Below are 10,038 nucleotides of genomic sequence, written 5' to 3' on the forward strand. Positions count from 1 at the left end.
GAGCAATGGAAGGGCAGAGGGAGTGGGGGCAGGGGTGCAGAGACAGAATTTTATGCAGACGCCATGCTCAGCATGAAGCCTGGTGTGCAGCTTGATCTCACAATGGTGAGATAATGACCTGAGCTGAAATCAAGAGTCAGACACTTAACTGACTGAGCCACCCAGGCGCCCCGGAATCTGAATCTTTTATAATGAGCAGAAAACATGACTTCTCTTTGCTCCAAAAGAGACACTATATCTATCTTCCAAGGCTGCTCACTGTATAAACATTCTTGAAAAGAATGGACATTGGAGATTAGAGACATTGTGGTATATTTTGACACCTACCTGTGGCATATGACATAGGTATTTAGGTACCCTCGAGGAAGGATTATTAAGGGTTATGTGGATATCTATATCCACTAAGCCTCCTTTCTCATTAAGGCATCAAAACTCATTAATAGTGTCATTGTTAATAAAAAATGTAGCCCACAATCACATGTTGGATTGGTTGTTATGTCTCTTTAGTCTCTTTTAATATGGAACTACTCCCAACATTTCCTTGATGTTCATGACCTTAACACTTTTGAATATAATGGTCAGTTATTTTGTAGAATATCCCATATTAAAAAATGTTTCCTCACGATTAAACTCAGTTATCTCTGGCAGGATTATGACAGAAGTGATGTGATGGTCTGATTGGAAGAGAAGGGAAGGAGAGGGAAGGGAAAGAGGCAAGCATTCATTTTGTAAAATTTAATGGCTAGAGAATGTATTTCCTCAGACAAAGAATTCTAGGTAAATTTCCACCCACAGAGTTTCTGAGATCTAGTTCTGACTTTTCCAATTACTAACATTGTGAACTTGGGCAAATTATTTGACTGATGTGAGATATGCTTTGTAAAATAGCAACTTCTAAAGTTCACAAAGACATTACAAAGGTAGTAGATATGGAAAGTTCTTATAGCCAATATTAAACATAACATTTTTATAGGGAAAAATGTCCCCCATTAATGTCAGAAATTATATAAGAATTCATTTCTTTTTTTTAATATTTATTTATTTTTCAGGGAGAGAGAGAGAGACAGAGACAGAGTGAGAGTGGGGGAAGGGCAAAGAAAGACAGGGAGACGCAGAATCCGAAGCAGGCTCCAAGCTCCGAGCTGTCAGCACACAGCCTGATGCGGGGCTTGAACCCACGGACCGTGAGATCATGACCCGAGCTGAAGTCAGATGCTCACCTGACTGAACCACCTAGGTGCCCCAAATAGGTGTTATTTTCTCTTCTTTCAAAAGAAAAATGAAGGATTAAATACATGCAAAGTACAGGTAAAACACCATGGTTCTTATAATTCTTTGAGTCAGTCTCGAGCCTCTGTTTTATTGGCAATTGAAATATTTTAATCATGAGAACAGACTGAGCTAGGGTTTCCTAGAAATACGGCCCTAGCTATAGAGTAATAAGAATACTAAAGTAAAAACTGTCAAATCTCCTAACATCTCCTCTTGAGTAATGAATAAGGCAGTATTTAATTGTCAAGAAGTTCTACAAGGCTGAACTACTATTACAGACCAGTAAAAATGAGCAACATGTATTTTTTAATGAAGTAGAGGGAAATGTTTTTACCTTCCATAGAAAAATGTATTGATATGAGTACAATTCTCAACCCCTAAGACATCAGTTCTCAAAAAAAAAAAACAAAACAAACAAAAAACCAAAAAACAACAACCCAATCTCCAAAACAACCCCATCTCCACCCCCAAGATACATGGAAATCCACTTGGGTGGAAATATCAAATTTGATTATATTGACCCATAAAGACAGAAATTCGAGTTAACTGCTATTCTCTGCAATTCTACATACACTCATCGCTGGCAGATGGTAAAGCACTTCATGTTCTTAGGAGATATCCAGGGAAGGAGACTCTACAATGCCTCCCAGGAATTTGTTCAGTACTTTACAACCTTTGCTGTCAGGAAACTATTCTTCATATTTAACCTAAATCCCACAAGCCAAAGTTTAGACTCGTTTCCTTTTGTTCAGTCCTCAGTGGAGATGGAGAACAGCTGGTCACCATCTGCATAATATTTCTTTATAAATGAGAAGGCTGGGGTCACCCACAGTCTTCTCTTCTATTGGGTAGTGACCTATTAATTTAACCTGTCCTCATATCACCTATTTGCAAACTTTTAATCATTTAAATTCATGCCTGTAAATTCTAAGTTTTTCATGTCATTCATAAATTGGGTACAAGACACTTTAAGATTTATACCAGAGTTGAAAGTAATTTCTTTTTTCTGCCGCATTTATGTCCATAAGATCTTGGTATCATATCCACTTTTAAACAATATTATGTGTTTCCAATATGTCATTATCTGTGTTCTCTGTGATTACCACCTTTTTAGCTAAGCTACACATTCTTGAATTCAATTACTGTATTTTTTTCTTCTGTATTTGGATCACTTTAGGAACATGAATCTTTAAACCAAATTCCATTTTTTTCTGACTTAGAAAAGTTACTTTACTGTAGTGGCAAACATCTTGTTATTCTCATCTGAAACTATCTGATTTTAATTTATATGCTTTACATTCCATTAATGTGATCGCCCAATAAAGTATGAAAAAACCACTACACTGAACATAAATTCTATAAAGCGTTTGGCTTCCAGGTCAATGTTACCTTTGAGGACTATTTTTTTTTCCTAGAAAAATATTTCCATTGAAAAATAACATTATATAGGCAGTCTTTGGGGGAAACACACATATATATTTTGTTTGGGGTGTTGATATGTATTGCTGCTGCACTGAGTCTGTTCCTCAAGCATCATTTTCTTTGCCTTCTGCAGACAGACCAGAATGGCTCACTATGAGCTTGTGCCATTTGGCTTTCGTGTATGCTGGCCTGTTTTGCACCATTGTTTTGTTGAAGTGTCTCTCACTCCTTTTGTATGCCATCAAACTGTGGCTGCAATCTCTCTCGAATAAAGTTTTTACCATAATCACAAAAAGCAGTATGTGCAGAGGGGCGCCTGGGTGGCTCAGCCAGTTGAGCAATGCCTTCAAAGAGGGGAGAAGCTGGCCAAGTGGGAGAAGAGCATTCCAAAGGGAACAGCCTGTGCAAGATCCTCTTGTGGGGGCTTGCCAGGCACGTTCAAGGGTGCCAATGTTTCTGGAGTATGGTAAGGGATGGGTGTGTCTGTAGCAGAAGAGGAATTCAGCAAGGCAATGGGAGATCAGATCCTGAGGGGACCTGCAGCCACTGTAAGGGCTTTGGTTTTAACTCTGAGTATAATGGAGGGAGAGGGCACTGGATGATCTTAAGCAAAGGAATAAGATGATCTGAACTACATTTTAAAGGGTCATTCTGGTTAGCTTTGTTAAGAAAAGATTATATGTAGGGTGGGAGTAAGGAGGCCTCCAAGGAGGCTATTGAATAATTCAATTGAGGAATGATAGTGTCTCAGAACAGACTCGTGAGAGGTGGTCCAGTTATGGATTTTTTTGAAGATGAGTCAAAACCTGAAGATTTCTAGATGCTTTAGATGTGCAACATGAGAGAAAAAAAGGAGCAAAGGATAACTCAGGGCTTTTGATGTAAATAAATATATAAATATAAAAAACATGAAATCTGTAGATAAGCCTGAAGTACAGGATCATGGACTGAGATGTAAATATACATTTGAGAGTCATAGCCGATACGGATGATGTTACTCAAAGTCACGAGGTGGAATGAAATCCCAAAGGGAATGAATGTTGAGAACGGTAGAGGATCAAAGACTGAGCCATGTGACAGACCAACATTTTGAGGTTGGGTGAAGAGGAAGAAAACACAGAGACTGACAAAGAGAGACTGGTGAAGGAGGAGGAACACCGAGAATGAAAATGTTTAGGTTGCTAGAGGGGAAGGGTGGGGGGGAATGGGCAAAAAAGAGTGAAAGGGAGGGGGAAATACAGGCTTCTAGTTATGGAATGAGTGAATCTTGGGGATGAATGGGAATATAGTCAATGATACGATAAATAGTGTTGTATGGTGCCAGATGGTAGCTACACGTGTGGTGAGACTAGAGTAATATACAGAGAAGTTGAATTGCTGTGTTGTACACATGAAACTAACGTAACATTGTATGTCAACTATATTCAAATAAATTAAATAAGACTACAGTGCAAAAGAAAAAAAATAAAAGTTTGGAAGACAAGTGACTTTTTTTTTGAAAGAATGAAAATTTATATCAAGGAGTAAAGATTAATCAACTATATTAAATCCTGCTGATAGAGCAAGTAAGCTGAGGCAGCATTTATCATTGGACTTAGTAACTGTTGAAAGTCATTAATGAATCTTACAAAAAATCTTTCGGTGTAATGATGGGTGAAAGCCTAATTTTGGGTGAAAGCCATCAATTAATGGATTAAGAAGAGAATGGGAGAAGAGGAATCAGGGAAAGCAGGTGTAGACAATTATTTTGAGGTTTTTTGGAAATGAGGGGGAAAAAAGGGTGGTACTTTTCAGAGTAAGTGTGGTTCAAAGAGGGTATTTTAAGATATGAAAAATAACAGTGTTTTTGGATACTGATAGGAAATATTTGGTAGGGAGTGAAAAATTGAGGATGTAGGGAGGGGTGGAACTGTTGTTCTCAGTTCTTGAGTAGGGGGAGTTAGGATGGGATGTAAGATGTAAGCCCAAGTGGAGGAACTGGCTTTCTACCAAAGCATGATAGTGATACTGACTGGGAAATCAGAGTATATGGTTACATTTATTGGTGAGTGGATACCTGTGGGGATGGGAGACTGTGGATTCATTGCAGTCATTGGAAATAACAAGGTCTACTCCATGATCCTAGAAGTTAATGGTGAGGTAGGGTGAAGCACAAGGTCACTGGAGAAGATAAAAAAACAAACGAACAAAAAAAAAAAAAAAGAAAAGAAACCAAAAAACCAACAAAAAATGCAAAATGGAATTTGCTGACTGGATGAGATAAGGTGCTGTTACCTTTAGTATGCACCACTAATGTTCTCTTTGCTTTGCTCTCATAGCACTCTTCCTCAGATGCAAAGTATTTTTGTTGCGTCTAATTAGGGCAGAGAAAAGAAATGGTTATTAAGTTAAAACAGTCATCTCCCTTGCTATGCCTACTCTACAATATATCTAAATTAAGAACGTTCCAACATGGGCCAAAACACTCCATTTCTAGCACCAGGCACAGAAGTATGTATAAGACAGGGAAATGCAGGAAGTTCTACTTTGGATTTATGATGCCTTACTTAATGAGACTTCGTGGGCAGCAAATATTTTGAGTTTTTTCTATATTTGGCACTCTCAGAGATTTTTACACCGTGGTACAATGTGGATAGTAAAAATACGGATGGCTGAACTGTTCACCTCACTTCTATACAGTGAAAGGGAAGGTGGGCGAAGAAACTTGGCATGACTCCTCGAGGCAGATCAGTTTTAAGGAAAAGTACATATGAAAGTTGAGAATAAGGAAATTGATTCCTTTAAAGCTTTCCATGTTCACATTCCCTATGAAAAAGTCTTTGGGTGTCCTAGTTTGCAGACTGCTGATATAGATAGTTGGAAATTAAAACAATCTGGTTCAGAAACAAAACAAATGAACATAGGGGAAGGGAAGGAAAAATAAGATAAAAACAGAGAGGGAGGCAAACCATAAGAGACATACAGAGAACAAACTGAGGGTTGCTGGAGAGGAGATGGGTGGGGGGATGGGCTGAATGGGTGATAGGCATTAAGGAGAGCACCTGTTGGGATGAGCACTGGGTGTTATATGTAAGTGATGAATCACTGAATCTTACTCCCAAAACCACTATTATAGTATATGTTAACTAACTTGGATTTAAATAAAATTTTAAAAATTGAAAAAAAAGCATGAAAAACAGTAAGCAACAACAAGAACAATCTGGTTCATTAACAGTCTGAAAAAAATTTATCAAAGCCCAACATATTCCAGAACAATATTCAGTTCAATTAAAGCAGATGGTATATGATGGGGCGTCTGGGTGGTTCAGTCGGTTAAGTGTCTGATTTCGGCTGTCATGATCTCACAGTTTGTGAGTTTGAGCCCTGAGTCGGGTTCTGGGCTGACAGCTCAGAGCCTGGTGCTTGCTTCGGATTCTGTGTCTCCCTCTCTTTCTGCGCCTCCCCCACTCATGCTGTGTCTCTTGCTGTCTCTCAAAAACAAATAAACATTAAAAAAAAAAAGCAGATGGTAAATGAAACAAAAACAATTTGGAACTGTCCAGAAAGGAAGAGGCATTCCTTTATTTTTTCTTATTTTTTTATTTAATTAATTTTCTATTTTATTTTATTTTATTTTACTTAAAATTTTTAAATTTACATCCAAGTTAGTTAGAATATAGTGCTATAATGATTTCAGGAGTAGATTCTGGTGATTCATCCCCTATGTATAACACCCAGTGCTCATTCCGACAAGTGTCCTCCCTAATGCCCCTTACCCATTTAGCCTACCCCACCCACCCACAAACCCTCCAGCAACCCTCAGTTTGTTCTCTGTATTTAAGAGTCTCTTATGCTTTGTCCCCCTCCTTGTTTTTATATTATTTTTGCTTCCCTTCCCTTATGTTCATCTGTTTTGTATCTTAAAGTCCTCATATGAGTGAAGTCATATGATATTTGTCTTTCTCTGACTGATTTCACTTAGCATAATACCCTCCAGTTCCATCCACATAGTTGCAAATGGCAAGATTTCATTCTTCTTGATTGCCGGGTAATACTCCATTGCATATGTATATACCACATTTTCTTTATCCATTCATCTGTCAATGGACATTTGGGCTCGTTCCATACTTTGGCCATTGTTGATAGTGCTGCTAAAAACATTGGGGTTCATGTGCCCCTTTGAAACAAAGCAACTGTATCCCTTGGATAAATACCTAGAAGTGAAATTGCTGGGTTGTAGGACAGTTCTATTTTTAAATTTTGAGGAACCTCCATACTGTTTTCCAGAGTGGCTGCACCAGTTTACATTCCCACAAGCAGTGCAAAAGAGATCCTCTTTCTCCTCATCCTCACCAACATCTGTTGTTGCCTGAGTTGTTCATTTTAGCCATTCTGACAGGTGTTAGGTGGTATCTCACTGTGGTTTTAATTTGTATTTCCCTGATGATGAGTGATGTTGGGCATTTTTTCATGTGTCAGTTGGCCATCTGGATGTCTTCTTTGGAGAGGTATCTATTCATGTCTTTTGCCCATTTCTTCACTGGATTATTTGTTCTTTGGGTGTTGAGTTTGATAAGTTCTCTATAGATTTTGGACACTAACTGTTTATCTAATATATCACTTGCAAACATCTTCTCCAATTCCATCGGTTGCCTTTTAGTTTTTATTTTTTAGTTTTAGTTTTTGTTGTGCAGAATCTTTTTATTTTGATGAGGTCCCAATAGTTCATTTTTGCTATTGTTTCCCTTGCCTTCAGAGACGTGTTGAGTAAGAACTTGCTGCGGCCAAGGTCAGAGAGGTTTTTGCCTGCTTTCTCCTCGAGGATTTTGATGTCTTCTTGTCTTACATTTAGGTCTTTCATCCATTTTGAGTTTTTTTTGTGTGTTTGGTGTAAGAAAGTAGCCCAGGTTCATTCTTCTGAATGTTGCAGTCCAGTTTTCCCAACACCACTTGCTGAAGAGACTGTCTTTTTTCCTTTGGATATCCTTTCCTGCTTTGTCAAAGATTAGTTGGTCATACATTTGTGGGTCCATTCCTGAGTTCTCTATTTTGTTCCATTGATCTATGTGTCTGTTTTTGTGCCAGTACCATACTGTCTTGATGATTACAGCTTTGTGATATGTCTTGAAGTCTGGGATTGTGATGCCTCCAGCTTTGGTTTTCTTTTTCAGGATTGCTTTGGCTCTTTGGGGTCTTTTCTGGTTCCATACAAATTTTAGGACTGTCTGTTCTAGTTCTGTGAAGAATGCTGGTGTTTTTTGATAGGGATTGTATTAAATACGTAGATTGCTTTGGGTAGTGTCTACATTTTAACAATATTTGTTCTTCCAATCCATGAGCATGGAATATTTTTCTATTTTTTTGTGACTTCTTCAATTTCTTTCATAAGCTTTCTATAGTTTTCAGTGTATAGATTTTTCACCACTTTGGTTAGGTTTATTCCTAGGTATTTTATGGTTTTTGGTGCAATTGTAAATGGGATCAATTCCTTTATTTCTCTTTCTGTTGCTTCATTATTGGTGTATAGGAATGAAACCAATTTGTGTGCATTGATTTTGTATCCTGTGACTTTGCTGAATTCATGGATCAGTTCTAGCAGTTTTTTGTTGGAATCTTTTGGGTTTTCCATATAGGGTGTCATGTCATCTGTGAAGAGTGAAAGTTTGACTTCCTCCTTGCTGATTTGGATGCCTTTTATTTCTTTGTGTTGTCTGATTGCTGAGGCTAGGACTACCAATACTAAGTTGAATAATTGTGGTGAGAGTGGACATCCTGTCTTGTTCCTGACCTTAGGGAGAAAGCTTTCAATTTTTCCCCATTGAGGATGATATTAGCAGTGGTTCTTTCATATATGGCTTTTATGATTTTGAGGTACTATCCTTCTATCTCTACTTTCTTGAGTTTTTTTTTTTATCAAAAAAGGATACTGTATTATGTCAAATGCTTTCTCTGCCTCAATTGAGAGGATCATCTTGTTCTTGTCCTTTCTTTTATTGATGTGATGTATCACATTGATTGTTTTGAGGGTATTTAAAAAGCCCTGCATCCCAAGTATAACTCCCTCTTGGTCGTGGTGAATAATTTTTTTAATGTATTGTTGGATCCAGTTGGCTAGTATCTTGAGGATTTTTGCATCCATGTTCATCAGGGAAATTGGTCTATACTTTCTCTTAGTGGGATCTTTGGTTTTGGAATCAAGATAATGCTAGCTTCATAGAATGAGTCTGGAAGTTTTCTTTCCATTTCTATTTTTTGGAAGAGCTCAAAAGAATAGGTATTAACTCTTTAAATGTTTGGTAGAATTCCCCTGGAGGGGCGCCTGGGTGGCGCAGTAGGTTGAGCGTCCGACTTCAGCTCAGGTCACGATCTCACGCTCCGTGAGTTCGTGCCCCGCGTCAGGCTCTGGGCTGATGGCTCAGAGCCTGGAGCCTGCTTCCGATTCTGTGTCTCCCTCTCTCTCTGCCCCTCCCCATTCATGCTCTGTCTCTCTCTGTCTCAAAAATAAATAAACGTTAAAAAAAAAAATTAAAAAAAAAAAAAGAATTCCCCTGGAAATCCATCCGGTCCTGGGCTCTTGTTTTTTTGGGAGATTTTTTTATTACTAATTCAATTTCTTTACTGGTGATGGGTCTGTTCAAATTTTCTATTTCTTCCTGTTTCAGTTTCGGTAGTTTATATGTTTCTAGGAATTTGTCCATTTCCTAGGATTGCCCATTTTATTAGTGTATAATTGATCATAATATTCTCCTATTATTGTTTGTATTTCTGCAGTGTTGGTTGTTGATCTCTCCTCTTTCATTCTTGATTTTATTTATTTGGGTCCTTTCCTTTTTCTTTTTGATCAAACTAACTAAGGGTTTATCAATTTTGTTAATTCTTACAAAGAACCAGCTCCTGGTTTCATTTATCTGTTCTACTCTTTCTCTGTTTTTGATAGCATTGATTTCTGCTCTAATCTTTATTATTTCCCATATTTTGCTGCTTTTGGGTTTTATTTGCTGTTCTTTTTCCAGCTCTTTAAGGTGTATGGTTCGGTTGTGTATCTGAGACCTTTCTTCCTTCTTTAGGAAGGCCTGGATTGCTGTATACTTCCCTTTTATGACTGCCTTTGCTGCATCCCCGAGGTTTGGGGATGTGGTATTATCATTTTTATTGGCTTCCATGTACTTTTTAATTTATTCTTTAGCTTCTTGGTTAACCTGTTCATTCCTTAGTAGGATGTTCTTTAATCTCCAAGTATTTGTTGTCTTTGCAAATTTTTTCTCATGGCTGATTGAGTTTCATAGCATTGTGCTCTAAAAATATGCATGGGGGTGGGGGGGGCTCCTGGGTGGCTCAGTCTGTTAAGCATCTGACTTTGGCTCA

This window comes from Acinonyx jubatus, chromosome B1 (assembly GCF_027475565.1).
Source record: "Acinonyx jubatus isolate Ajub_Pintada_27869175 chromosome B1, VMU_Ajub_asm_v1.0, whole genome shotgun sequence".
NCBI lineage: Eukaryota > Metazoa > Chordata > Mammalia > Carnivora > Felidae > Acinonyx > Acinonyx jubatus.